The sequence below is a fragment of the Meles meles genome, chromosome 12 (assembly GCF_922984935.1).
Source record: "Meles meles chromosome 12, mMelMel3.1 paternal haplotype, whole genome shotgun sequence".
Taxonomy (NCBI): Eukaryota; Metazoa; Chordata; class Mammalia; order Carnivora; family Mustelidae; genus Meles; species Meles meles.
In genome coordinates, this window is record NC_060077.1 from 94,225,253 (window position 1) to 94,240,762 (window position 15,510).

The window sequence follows — 15,510 nt, forward strand, 5'->3', positions numbered from 1 at the left end:
TGACCTCCCAAAGATTTAATTACCTGCCCTTATTTTCAAACTAATTGGAAGATTAGTATCATTACGGCAATAGAAAACCAGACTAAGTTTTAAAAATACTTAAAAAAAAGGAGTTGTTTCCATTGCCTACTGCAATAGTAAGTTCTCATAAAGTGCACACGGTCACTGGGGAGAAACTTCTGGAAGCGTAAGGTGGAGGCAGACATCTCCCGTCTCAGCAAGACGCACTGGCCCGTGCACGCCGTTCCCCACTAATCCCTGCCAGCCGCCCTGCGCACTTCTGGACGCCTCCCACTCACGCACAAAAGTATTTGCGCAATAATTTCTGTTGCCTCCTTTAAAAAACTAACGCAAAGCTAAGACGACTTATTATATGTTCTCTGCTGCAACTGGGTTTCTTAACATATTTTTTGGAAAAGTTTGCCAGCTGTTATTATAACTCTATTGTAATTAAAAATCTTTGGTTAAATACAGTATTCACTCATTAACAAATGCAATAGTATAAAAAGGCATAAGACAAAAATTCTCCCCATGAACGTGCTTAGAACGGTTTCTGTTTCCAGTTCCATGGGAAGGTGCTTCTGTTACTCTAGAGAACACATTTACACGTCTGTGTGTTTACTTGTAGCAAAAGACACTGTCTGTAAACTCCGGGATGTGAAGGTGGGTATTTGGCTCACTTACATTCTTGGTATCATCATATCTGATTACATTCCTTCATTATTAAGATTTTAACATATTTAAAATATATTTAAAGGTAGTTTTAAACTACTATTTCCTATGCAATCATTAAAAAAGTAAGAGCTTTACTGAAGTATAACTAACATGTCACAAAATTTATGCACTTGGAAATTACACTTCCGTGGTTTCTTCACAGAACTGTGGAACCCTCGCCGCTGCCTCATTCCAGAACATTCTCAGCAGACCAGAAAGACCCTGGCCCTGGCAGCCATCAGTCAGCTTCCCGTCTCGATGGATTTGCCTACTCCAAACATTTGATATAAACGAAATCATGTGTGCGTGGTCTTTTGCCACTGGTCTCCGCATAATGCTTTCCAGCTCTATCCACGTCGTGAGACAAATTGGTACTTCGTTCTTTTATGGCCAAATAATATTCCGTTTTGTTTATCCACTAGTTAGTTGATGCTCTCTGTGTGTGTGTGTGTGTGTGTGTGTGTGTGTGTGTGTGTGTAGGGGTGTATTTTGAAGAAGGCTGGCATGCATATTCATGTACAAGTGTTTTGTGGATATAAGTGTTCAGTTCTTTGGGTATATATCTAGAAATAGAATTGCTGGCTTCGGTGAACATTAACCTCGTAACTTTTTGAGTTAATTGGCTATTTCTGTATTTTCTTTAGGAAAGTATCTATTTAGATCTTTTGCCCACTATTTAATGAACTGTGTTTTCACTGGTAAGTTGTAAGAGTTCTTTATATAATCTGGACACAAATCTTCACCAGATACAGATACATGACTGGCCAACATTTTCCCCCATTCTCCTGGGAGAACAGTTGTCTAATAGTTGTGTTTCAGCTTCCTTGGTGTTGTCTTTTAAAGCACCAATGTAGGGGCGCCTGGGTGGCTCAGTGGGTTAAGCCACTGCCTTCAGCTTGGGTCATGATCTCAGGGTCCTGGGATCGAGCTCCGCATCAGGCTTTCTGCTCAGTAGGGAGCCTGCTTCCTCCTCTCTGCCTGCCTCTCTGCCTTCTTGATCTCTGTCTGTCAAATAAATAAATAAAATATTTTTTTAAAAAAGCACCAATGTTTTTTAATTTTGAAGACATCTGATTTACCTGGTTTTTTTTCCCCCTTTGGTTGCTTGACCTTTTGGCCCATCTAAGACACCATTGGCTATTATAAGGTGTTCCAGACTTATGCCCATGTTTCCTCCTGAGAGCTGTACAGTTTTAGCTCTGACTGTTAAGTCTTTGTGCCATCTTGAGTTAGCCTTTAGGTATGGTGTGAGGTAAGGGACCAGCTTCCTTCTTTTGTAGTTGTCATAGCACTGCTCATTGAAAAGACCGTTCTTCCCTCACTGAATTGTCGTGGGTCCCCGGTCGCAATCCAATGAACCTAGCTGTAAGGGTTTATTTCTAAGCTTTCAATTCTAGTCCTTTGACCTGTATGTCTATTCCTGTGCCATTTTCACGTAAAAATATATATGTGTGATGTTAATGTATCAGGAAATGAAAAGCTTTTTCTTTCTTTTCTGTTGCTGTGGAGCATGACTTGAATGTTACCGAATGCATGTAATTTTAACTTGCTCCATTTCTCACTGATAACCCATGGCTTACGATCTCATGGCTGGAACGATTATACGTACACCTTTCTAACTGTGTGGATGTGCCCAAATATCTGTAAGATAAAATTATTGTAAGTGAAACTGCTTATCCAGCTCAGTTAACAAAGTGGATCTTGTTGAGTTTTCTAGAGAGTTGGTGTGGACGCATACGTCATGACGTAAATTAATCTCTAAGTGAGCAGGTGAGTATTTTTTTCTTTACTCATCCTTAAACAAAGCAAGGTCTTTTCAGAAAGGGAATATGATTTTTTTCTGTCCTTGTTCATTTTTCTCATGTGGAAGCAGGCTGTGTGCACAGTGATCTGTCCAAGTTTACTTTTGAATTTTTGCATTGGGCTTCTCTTACGGGCTAAAATATGTTCTTTTCTGGTAACATGATCTGCTTTCTTTTCCCATAAGCGAATCTGTGGGGATACCAGACAGGTTAAAACTCAGATTCTCCTCTAGGGTTTACCCATTCACCCACAAGTCCCCACTGTTGCCCACATCTTGCAACTGACCTTTCGTGTCACTGTCTCCCGCACCTCCCCTCCCCGCCCCTCCAAGGTCCCCGTGTGCTGAGCGTCCGAGGGTTTTCTTACTGACTTCTCACAGCTGTGACTTCGATGCTGTTCTCACTGCCAGTTTACAGATGAGGAAACCAAAGCTTGGTGAGGTTCAGCAGTGTTGAAAAAATACACAGGTAGAGCTGCTTCATCCAATTCCAGAATGCAGATTTTCATGCTGTTCTCTAACGTCTGTTCTATAACATCTGGGCAGGCGGCTGTTCCACACTCCTCCGTCCTTCCGGACCCAGGTCCCCACTGCCTGGCCTTGGCCACTGTTCCGTCTCATCCTTTTCTTCCACAACCTTTTAACCTTATGCACTTACCTTCCTTTTCCCCTACTGAAGCACAAGGATGATGGTTTTGCAAGTTAAATTAATGTCTCTTGGAAGACATGTTCGAAATTCAGGTCATCTCAAATGTGTTTGCAAGAGAATCTGATGAGATTTCTGGGTTCAGTTAAGTGGAGTCATCTCTTTATACAGCTGGAGGATTAGCTGTGCTCTTGATGCTGTTTTTGTTCTTCTTCCTTATTATTTTCAGTTCACTGGCTGGAAGCCTATGCTAGCAATTTGCTGTAAGAAAGGGAAAGAAGTAAATTCTAAAAACCTAAGCATTATCTAACTCCCGGTCAAATGTAGTGTTTTCACAGGGGTTACAGAAGACTAAACAAGATTTTTTTTTTAGGGATACAAATTGTAGGAATTCTTTAGTGATGTTTTCAGAAAGAAATAATGACATCAAAAGGAACAGTATTGCCCAAACCACTGCGCAGAATAGGACAGTGTGCATATCAGTTAGAATGACTTAAACATTTAAAAAAACATAAACTGGGGCACCTGGGTGGCTCAGTGGGTTAAGCCTCTGCCTTCGGCTTGGGTCATGATCTCAGGGTCCTGGGATCTAGCCCCGCATCCGGCTCTCTGCTCAGCAGGGAATCTGCTTCCTCCTCTCTTTCTACCTGCCTCTCTGCCTACCTGTGATCTCTGTCTGTCAAATAAATAAAATCTTAAAAAAAAACCATAAACTGATCATCCTAAGTGCTGGTGAGGATGTGGAGCAGCGGCATGCTGGTGGTGCCGAGGGGGACAGCCCGAGCACACGTGGTGGTTTCCTGCAAACATGTGCTTACCACCGAATGGATAATACAACTGCGAGGCATGAAGATAAATGGAAACATGGTTGTGCAAAGACTTATCTATTGTCTACAGCAGCTTTATTCACGATAGGCCCAAACTGGAGTCTCCCGAGTGTCCATCAGCCTGTGGGTAAAGAGCCTATAGGTCATTTCCTCCATGGGATGCTCCTTAGCAGTGAAAATTCATGAGCTTCTGAACATGCACCGGTGTGGATGGTTCTCAGGATTGTGGTGACAAGTGAAGGAAGCTAGACTCGAGTCTGTGTCGTGTAGGAGTTCATCTATGACACAGTCTGGAAAGACGAGACCCTTCCAGAGGGAGCAGATAGTGTTTGCCAAGTGCTGCGTGTGGTTAGAGTGATGGACCATACTGGGAGGGAAGGGAACACTTTGGGGTGGTGGAAATCGTCGGTATCTTAATGGCAGGGACAGTTTCACAAACGCATTTCTTTCTCAAAGCTCATAGACCTGTGCACTTACAAGGGTGAATTTTGTTATATGTAATTATTCCCAACAAACCCAATATTTAAAAAATGGAAACAACTATAAAAAGGGGAAGGTATATATTTCTTGATTTCTTATCCTCTATACAAACCCTCCCACCTTTCTCCAGCTACTGGCTTTGCATAATAAGTGATGTTGGGAGGGTCCCAGGAAACCTGTTATTTCCTTTCCTCAAGCCACTGGTTATTGACTTGACCCCATTTACATTACCCAAGTTGGAGGAGCCATTAGCAGAGTTCCTGGAGGAGCATAGCTTTCCGGCCACAGAGCCCATGCTCCGGGGTGAGGGCAGTCTGGCACCCGAGTGACTGCCCAGGGCCCACATCCCGTTCCGCTGGGTGAGAGAGTGCAGTCTTCCCTCCTGTGTGTCTTGCAAAGATGGCTAGTGTTGTGAGAGCCAGGAGAGGGGAGGTTAGGAAGACTGGTCGTGGAACAGAGAAGGTTTCCAGCTGAATTGCTACAGCTCAGAAACTGCTGGTAACTTCTCCAGGAAAACCAAGTGAGTAGGTAAATATACTCAGTTCCTTCTCGTAGGGATTGTACGACTTTAGAAATTTCAGAAAATGTGCAAAATTCAGCTCAAAGCATGAAAGCTTTATCTCCCCCCTTCTCTGATGTTGAGGAGTTTACTCCAGAAAATAAGACCAGAAAGGGGGAAATTAGGTTTTTCTAAATAAGCAGCCAGTTTTTAGAAAGTTATTCATTAGAGTTCCGTATGGTTATTCAAAAGTGGCCTTTCCCTCGTCACTTTTGACAGGCCAAGCAGGGTCTCTGTGAGGTATTGCTGGCGGAGACTCTCCCTGTGCCTGGATTTCATTCATTCATTCATTCATTCATTCATTCATTCCAATATGCACTTCCCAAGTACCGTTCTGTTTGGCCCTGCAGACACGGTGGTGAATACGTTAGGAATGATCCCTCCCAGATATGGAGGAGCATTCCAACACACACACGGGAAATCCTTTGTGACAATTGCTTTGATAGAAGACGTAGAGATGGTCATGGGGTTCAGAACGCACCACCCAAGAAAGGGCTCATTGGTGCATTGAGTATCAAGCAGAAGATCACTCCCCACTTCCGTGAAGCAGCTGGCAGAACCCTCCTGTGAGGGGCACCCTCCCTAGACACGGAGGGCAGGAGCCTCCTTACCTCCAGAGCCAGAGCGTCCCAAGAAGAATCCTAACAGGCAGGCCTTGCTGTTCCCCCGACCTGGAACACCCCCCTCCTGCTCTCCACCCATCTGTTCCCCCATGCCCCGCACACCCAGCCTAGCAACACTCAGGCTCACTGTCTCTTCTCGCCCTCACCTCCTTATGAGAGTTCCTGGGTCACATACAACTTATGGTAACAAAGTGTGCTTCCTTCTCTCCTGTTAATCTGTCTTTGTCCACTGACTTCTCAGACATGCCAAGGACCCGGGAGCCCAAGGGAAGCTCTTTCCTCCCCTCTAGCAGCCGGGCACGGCCGGATGCGGGCACTTAGCCTGCAGCAGCCTGAGAGGGCATGGAGAGTCCTGCTCACGGCTCGACTGTGAAGACCCGCTGCAAAGAGCCCAGCGACAGCCCACACACCTGCTGAGCCTCAGCAAGCAGGTGGTGAGACAACGGGAGGGTGTCGTCTGCCTGCTGGGCAGGGGACACTGGGGACACAGCCTGATGGTCAAGACCAAGATCGTCTTGACTTGTGACCGTCTGAAGGGGATTTGAACTTCATCCCTAAGACAAGAGGCTTAAATGCAAAAGCACACGTTATATTTTAATATTTTAATTATACAATTTTACTTTTAGGAAAATCACTCTTACCTCAGGGGGGCAATTACACAGGCAAGGGGATAGGGTTGGCAGCAAGAGAAAAGGTTAGAGGCGTATTTGGAAGTGAGGAAATGGAACTTCTTTGAAAATGATTTTCACATCGTATTTTCCCCTGAGCCAAACCATATGCACCGATTGTGAGAATTTACCGTGGACTATCTATAACAAAATCTGAGAGGAAATTTCCATCTGTGCACTTGGTGCAGCCAAATGGGAAGCTCGTACTGGAGCCAGAGGGCAAATGCTGGGTCGTCAGTCTCCCGGGATGGCCAGAGGTGGAGAGCTGGTTCTGGCTGGGAATCGTGCGTCACCTTGCGAGTAGTAATCAGCCAGACCAACACCACAATGTGTGAATTTTAGACAACATTCATCTGAGGGCAAAGTCTGAAGAAAGAAAATCTTAATTTGTGAGAGGTGGAACTATTTTCAGGTTATGCTATGCTTGCCTCCAGAGAGAGAAAATCGAATTCTTGTTGAGGGTTAGGTTCTGGAAGCAGCCGTGTTTGCAGAAATTCTGGTTCTCTGATTCGGGGCACATGGCAGCTCGGTAGAGAGATGGCCATGCCTGGATTTGTTGTAGAAATGCTAACCTTGGGGACAAATGGCACCGTGGTTAGGGCCCACGGGTTCGGTGCGGGAAATACTGAGCAGGAGGTCCCTAAAACTCAACATTAATTATGTCATACGTTTTGACCTATCCCAGCGCAACAATGGGAATTTTGTTTTAAACACACGACACTTGGGACAATCTTAGCGCTATGGAGTCTTTCTTTATATACTTATAACTTAGAATTAATAACTCATAGGTCAGCGCGCCTTCTTAATATTTTGTGGTAATTGGTTTTTTTAAAGATTATATTTATTTATTTGTCAGAGAGAGAGACGAAGAGTAAAGCAGGGGGTGGGGGGCAGCAGAGAGAGGGAGAAACAGACTCCGGCTGAGCACAGAGCCTGACGCGGGACTTGATCCCAGGACCCGAGAGCATGATCACAAGCTGAAGGTAGACACTTCACCGAGTGAGGCCCCCCCAGGCCCCATGTGGAAGTTGGATTTCACACACTGATCGGATTGTGTAAGCTGTGTCCAGACAGAGTAGAAAGGGGTGACAAGGGATAAGCTCTCCCAGAAAAGAAACGAGGCTAGTAGCCCACGGAACAGAGTGGTCCCTGGACGGCCGTGCCGGTGTGACTGGCCTAGAAGCAGGCCAGAAATGCACATTTCGGGCTCCCGTCCCCACTGCTGAATCAGGACGCAGTGGGACGGGCTGGCCAGCTGTGTGTCTACAGACCCGCGGTGGGGGGGGAGGGCTCAGGTTTGAGAAGCACTACTCTGTGTTTTGCAATTTCACATCCTTTGGTACATTTTATCGTCCACTTGCTGAGGATTATTTTCAGAGGACTTCTCAACCAAAGGTCTTGATGATTTAATGCCAACTGTGAGCCACTGGACACAGAGATTCTACGTTGGTTAAATTTGATCGACACAGAGTAGGGTCTTGGGTTCTTCCTAAGGAGAAGAATTGCAGAAAGGCCATGATTTATTAAAAATGCATTCAAGACAGCCCTCCTCTTCTGTTCACCCGAACCCCTGCCTCAGCTTTATCTGGCTGGAGAACGATTCCCTGAGAGGAAGTGGGGAGGTGTCGTCTACACCAGTCCGTCTCTCGTGTGATAGTGTCTATACCAGTCCGTCTCTCGTGTGATAGGCCAGAAGAGCTTGTGGACGCCAAGTTAGAGAAATGAAAACATGACCCAGGAACATTTGGTATGTTACACGGTAGAACGGTCATGTAGAAGACACTTGGAAACTTTAAAAAGTACCTGTATTCTGTATTTTATTCCAGACTGAGGTGGGAATGAACAAAGCATGATTTATGAACTGCAGTCTTAGTAATAGTCCTCTGCAGATAGTCGCTGATCGATTAGATCTTTTTTTAGTGCTCAGAGAGTGAGCTGGCGTGGCGGTGTCTATGAATAAGTAAGTCTCTTCAAACAATGTGATTCTAAGAGCGGTTGGACCACGACCCACGGCAGGGAATGTGTGTTATATTGCAACACAAATGCGCACGCGTACAGCACCACAACTGGCGAGCGTTTCGTGACATCATAGAGACCCTGCAGCTAATTACTACTTCGGTCTACTCCACCGTGATCAGTTCCAGCCGATCACGTAGCAATTATTGTCACAAACGCACTCAACTGATTTCGAGCCCTCTAACGTGCTGTTGGGCTGGATGTTTCCATCTGTCCTTCCGGGTCGATCCCCACCCTGCTCCCCTCTGCTCCCTGTCCGGTGCGGGGGTCTCAGCTGCAGGAGCCCCAGAACAGGGGCATCTTAGCTCGCTGCTGGGTCTGGCAACATGACGAAGATGTCCTGGGATGCTCAGTGTCTTGGATTGCTGACCTCACTCATGTAGTGGGTTCCTGAGCATTTTTTTTAACATAACAGCTTTATTGAGACACATTTCACAAAGCGCAGATTTATCAATTTAAAGTATAGCGCGTCCCAAGCTGCTTCTTGTATTCAGAGTTGTGCAACCAGCACCACAATCTAACTTGATAATACTTTCATGCTTCTTGAAATAACCTTATACTCATCGATAGTCGATCCTGCTGCCCCGAGCCCTCTGCCCCAGCCCCAGACAGTCACAAATTCCCTTCCTGTCTTTATGACTTTCACATCCTAGACATTTCACATAAGATGGGATGATACAATGTGTGGCTCCTGGTGTCTGGCTTCTTTCACTTGGCATAACGTCCGCAGGAACCATCATCATAGCACAAGTGAGCAGCAGAACCACATTCTATGGACAGACCACACTTTGCTTATCCTTTTCTGTTGAGGGGCGTTTGGATTTTCTACTTTTTGGCTGTTAGGAACAATACTGTAATAATAAAACTTTGTGTACAAGTTTTGTGTGGAAGTAGGTTTTTTATTTTAAATAGAATATACTTTAGAGTGGAATGATTGGGTCAGATGGAAACTCTATGTTTCACCTTTTGGGGAACTGCTCGAGTGTTTTCCAAAGCAGCCTCACCATCTTACGTTCCCACCAGCAATGTGTGAGGATTCTGATCTTTCCACATCCTTGCCAACACTCGATACTGTCCATCCTTTGATTGTGGTCATCCCCTTGGTGTGAAGTGTGTCTCATTGTGGTTTGACTTACTGTCTCTGCTGACAAATGGTGTTGAGACTCTGTGTGCTTAGCAGCCACTTGCATCTCTTCTGTGGAGAAATGTCCATCTGGATCCTTTTCAATATGAAGACTTTTAATTCCTTTTCTTGCTGAATTGCCCTGGCTGGAACCTATTTGAATAGGAGTGGAGAGTTGGGAGAGTGGAGAGTTGGAAGACCCCCTCCCAATGGCACGAAGCAGCTCCTAAAACTCCAGGGTAACAGGTGCCACATCACCCCCACAGAGAAAGGGCCACAAGGAAAGGGCAGGATCCAGAGCATTCTGAGGGACGAGCATCCGTGGTAAAGGCTAGCGATCAACGGATTTTCGAGGACAAATGCACGGGAAGCTTATCAAGCTGTTACCTGCCTTCTAGAGGCAACAACGTACTAGGTCTCTGAGCGAAAGGGCGAGTCCTGCATGCCCAGCAGGACGCTGGTGTCGAAGCAGCATGAGGTTGTCAGGTTATGGACGGTCCTGCTAGGAACGACCATGTCAGAGGGTCTGGGCTCAAGTTCAGTAGAGAGCACACAAGTCAGAATCTTTGCAGCAGCTGAGCCAATGGCATGAATGCATCACCCACTGTCAAAGCGCTGGTAGTATCTAATAGGAAATATTTGTGTAAAATGATCAGTTATTGTTCAGTTTATATTTATTCCGTATATTTTTTTCAGTTTCGGTTTCAGTTTCAATTTTTTTTTCAGTTTCCTTACCTTTTTTTTCAATTCCCAAGAATAAAACAAGAGGAATCTTCAAAGTTAAAGACCAAGGAGGACATGGAGGAGAGAGTAAAATGACTGTTGCTGATTCACGCGAGCATTTATAACTCAGGAGGGGCTCGGCGCCCCGTGGGCCTTGCTCCCTCCACGGACACAAGACAAATCGTGGGAACCGTCTCCGCAGTCCCGGCAGCAGCGGACCGCCGCCTGTGGCCTGATTTCTGCCATTAGCAAGTCAGTCAAAGAAGTACCTTTCTTCCACACAATGAACTTCTCACTTAGGTAATCTTAATATTATTTGAATATTATTTGAACGACCTTTCCTGATTGTTCATGTAAGTACTTTTGACAGACCGAGTTCTTTCAGTCCTAACTGGTGGCTTTAGGTTTTCTTTTTCTTTTTCTTTTTTTTTTTTTAAAGATTTTATTTATTTATTTGACAGCCAGAGATCACAAGTAGGCAGAGAGGCAGGCAGAGAGAGAGGAGGAAGCAGGCTCCCCGCTGAGCAGAGAGCCCGATGCGGGGTTCCATCCCAGGATCCTGGGATCATGACCTGAGCCAAAGGCAGAGGCTTTAACCCACTGAGCCACCCAGGCGCCCCTGGCTTTAGGTTTTCAGGAACATTCTCACCAGCCTTGGAGCGACTTCTTCATGTCTCCAGAGATTTCTCTAGAAAGAACTCAAGGGGGCGCTCTAGAACCACACTCTACAGAGCCCCGTGGTCTCCCTGCCTGCTTGTGGGTAGAACGGGGGTCCCTGCAGATGTCAGCATCACTGCTTGCTGGCTTTCTTGGGAGAGCTCCAGACGCGGGGCATCTTATCTGCCAAGTTAGAGCTGTCTGTCAGAGAGACAAAAGTTACTAAGTCACAAACACTGTCCAGAGACAGAAGTTACTAAGTCACAAACACTGTGGGGAGATAACAGTTACTATGTCACAAACACTGTCAGGGAAACAAAAGTTACTATGTCATAAACACTTTGTTAAGAGACAAAAGTTACTAAGTCACAAACACTGTCCAGAGGCAAAAGTTACTAAGTCACAAACACTGTCCAGAGACAAAGTTACTAAGTCACAAACACTGTCCAGAGACAAAAGTTACTAAGTCACAAACACTGTCCAGAGACAAAGTTACTAAGTCACAAACACTGCCCAGAGACAAAAGTTACTAAGTCACAAACGCTGTTTGTCAGGGGAGACAAAAGTTACTATGTCGCAAACACTCCAGGGAACAGAAGGTGAGTCTATTTATGTATAGGAACATTTTAAAAATCACCAAATACTTGGAAACTCCTCTTTTATCATTAAAAAATTACAAAACATTCACTCAGCTAATAAAATCAAACAACACAAAATGTGTTGAGTACACAGTGGAAGGTCACCTTCCTCTTTTCTTTCATTCCTCCGGAGTTTGGTGGATTCTTCTACATTTTGCCATTTACAGACAAACAACTCTAGACCTAGAGAAATATTTATGCTCACACATGAAATGTTTTCAAGAAATGTGATCAGGCTGTACATATTGTTTTGTAGCTTTTTTCGCCTCTAAGTGTCTCTTGCTGTTCTTCCCTATCAGTGGAGACGTGGGTCTCAGTACTGCTCACGATGCCCCACGGAAGGTATTATTTCAGTAGGTGGACGGAAGACCATAGAACAGATGAATCAGAATTAACTAATCCAGTACAATTTAGATAGGCAGTTAGGTGATCTCCAATTTTCTCATTATCGCCAAATACAGCAGCGAGCCCCTCTCATCTGAGTTCACTTAAATTATTTATCTGCAGGAATGATGGCTGAAAGTGAGCAAATCACCTTCAAACTTTGCCGTCCTACGATGATTCATCTATTTCAGAAAATGTCGTGACCTTATACAACTTCCTCTTCCGGGTAAAGTTCAGAACCATTTCATCAAGTTCCCCACCACTCTCTCTCCTCCAAGGGCAATGAATTTTGATGGAAGGTGCATTGAGTTATGGATTACTTTGCAGAGGACTGCTACAGAGTACTTAAAATACTGGCCCCTCATTGTTGTCTGTAGTCCGCTCACACAGCGTGCCTTTATGCGTTGCAATGCAAAGAAACCTGTCTTCTTCATTCATTAGTTCGTGGGGAAATTATTGATTTTCTATGCTGACCCTATATTGAACTACTTTACTGAACTCTGGGTTTAATAAATTATTAGTTGTTTCCTCCAGATGTTTAGACAATCATCCTAGATGCAAAAAACCTAACAGTTTTGTTGTCCTTTCCAGTATTTTTAAGCTACTTGTTTATTTTCTCTCTACATTCTGTCAATGGCATACCCCTTCAACGGCAATCGGATTGCTTTAATGATTTTTGTTGTTGTTGTTGTGGTACACATGCCATTATTTTGTTCAGTAGAAACATTTTAGGAAGTTTTGTTTTTCCCTTTATTCTGAAAGAGTTAAAAAAGGAGGAGCATTCCTTGGCATCTCGACGGACCCCGTTTATGCCTGAGTGGCACACGGACCCAGATGATTTCGTTTTCTCCTCAGTATTTTTGGCCTATGCCCATTTATCCAATTTATTAAATTCACATGGACTGGCATATGAATGTCTACTCAATATCCTTTCAAAGTTAATATTTCAGTATCAGTAAATACATTTCATAGATTATTTTAGTCCTATACAAGCCAGTTAAGTAAAAGGACAAATGTCTAGAAACTATAGAAGATGATAAGAGAGGGAGAGAGAAAATTAAATGCTTTAGTTTTCAAAAATGACAATAAGAAATTGAACAATCTTGTGGATGCAATTCACTCACAAGAAATCAGAGTCCTTGAAATATATTAAAACTATACATTTGTAGCAATATTTTATGTCATCTGTTACACAACACAAACAGAAAGAGTTTCAGTGACTGTCTCAAAGTCCCTCCAATAGGGCAGGACAGAGCTGGGCTTCGGGGGAAGGGACGGGGAATCTCGGCAGCCTGCGCCATCTGAGGGTGACGTGCGGGCGGTGCAGGCCAGGCTTAGGCTAGCGGCGGGTCTTAGAAAACCATATTCAGGGTGTTGACATTGCACAAATCCTTTCCCTTCAGAATTCCGCCCCCACTCCCGTCAGTTGCTTGAAATTGTACCATGGTAGAGCTTTAATTTTTCCCAGTGAGGTTTTAGCTGCCTTTTCCTTTCTCATGGACCAGAGAAACATGGGCCTCCGATGGCTTATCCTGTATATTCTCAAATGCATCAGGAGCTTATACATTGTATCCCTTATTCCCGATAACTCCGTTTAGAATAATTTCAAGTAGTTTTATAAAAGAAGCCACCATTTCTTAATTATTGCCTATTTGTAAGTGGCTTTATTTTAGCCTTCAATGGGGTTGATCATTTTGCTGGGTGTCAGACGGGTTCAAACCAGACCAGGGTGTCGCTGATGATGGTCAACGCCGGCTGGTTCTCAGCCCTGCACGGTGGCCCTGCTTCGCTTCGGAAGTGCCGTCTTCTCTGCTCCTGTCCAAGTTCTCTGCAATGTTTCCAAAGATGCGTCTTTCAAAGTCCCTCTTACTTGTCTTCTCTGCTCCTGTCCAAGTTCTCTGCAATGTTTCCAAAGATGCGTCTTTCAAAGTCCCTCTTACTTGTCTGAGGGGATCCTTTCTACCTGAACATTTTCTACCTGAACATTTGAGATCTTCTCCAGACATGCTGGACAGACCCTTCCATTCATTCTCTGTGGGTCCTTCACGTCCCTTTTGTGTTTCGAGGTCTGCTGTTGTCTGACCCCGGCTCACAAAGTCTGTCTTTGTGCTGTTTTCCCTGTCTTCCTTCTTATTCTTTTGCTCTTCGTTTCATTCTGGAATACCTCTCTCTCCTGCTCTACTTTTTAAAAGTTCAAAGTCCAGGGAACACAGTGGGGGTTCCTGGAGGGGAGGTTGGTGGGGCGATGGGGTGACTGGGGACGGGCATCAAGGAGGGCATGTGACGGAATGAGCACGGGGCATTATGTGCAACTGATGAACCACTAAATTCCACTGCTGAAACTAGTAACACACTTTATTAATTGAATTTAAATTAAGGATAAACAAAAGTTGTAAGTGTATTTTGACATTGAAAAGCCTTTTTTCCCTCTGATTGTTCCAGCTAATAGGACACTCGTTCACTCATGATGGTAGTATCCTGGTGAATCTCTTAGAATATTAATTAAAGTTATGTTTTTTCTATGCCTTGAGTTATCTCGGTTTTTCCCTGTGCCAGTGTTTGATAATCTCTCTCTTCCAGGAGACCCCTCTTCCCCCCCATGTCTGACGATCTTTGATGGTCCATTTAAACTTGATTGTCTATTCCAGCTTGGTTCATGCTCATGTTATCACGGAGTGCTGATATCTCCGTCACATTATACGTTCTGTTTTTTTACTCAGACTCAAGCAAGTTGGGATGTGCTCAGCCAGCTCATGAGACCAGGTCGGGCTCCGGTTCCCCGTCATGGTGTGTGGGAACATCTCCTTTGAGGTCTTCCCCCTGGCTGCCAGTCTGGTTCTGGACGTATTCTTGTTTTTCCCTCTGACATGTACTGAGATGCACCATTTTCAAACCCTAATTTCTGTGTCTTTCACACTCTGAGTGTGCAGATTTGATGATGACAAACCCCGTGCTGTTTGTCTTCAGGTCCTTTCAGAGCCTCCTGCCCATCTGCTGCCTCCCTTCCAGGGTCCCCACGGCCCACCTGTCACTCGCCGCACGTCATTGCTTTCTCCCCCACTCGTCCCTTAGTTCTTCTCCAGATGTTTACAGTCTGGGAGCTGAGAATGTACAAGGATGGCATCTGAGGGCTGGAGACCGTGGCCAGTGGAGGGCATCTGGGGTACAGTAGGGCTCCGTGTTTAAGTGAGTTGGTCCCAAATCTGCTTCTTTGTGCCAGGAGTCACACGTGGGGTTCATAAAGACAACTCCAGTTACGTTTTCAGGCACTTCAAGATTTTTGAGGGCCTTTCAGTAACCATTAATTTTACATTTGTTTATTTTCATTTCTCTCAAGATTCTGAAATTAATTTGACCGCCAGTCTTCTTTTTCGGTGTTGTTAAACTTTTCACATTCTGTAACAACTCGCAGGACACTTAATTAGCGCCTGAAAATGGGGTTTCTATTCCTTAATACTTTTGAAAACATTAGCTCTGCGCTCAAAGCACAGAGTCTGGAATGTCAAGATTCATCGTGGGATTTATTCTTCTGAGTTACTACACCAGAGCTTGGTCTGACGTGAAGTTGTTGCTGCCATTGACCTGCCTTGTCGAAATCCATGGAAGAGAAATGAAGGAGCCAAACTTAGGGGCAGAGGCAGGCAAACCGAG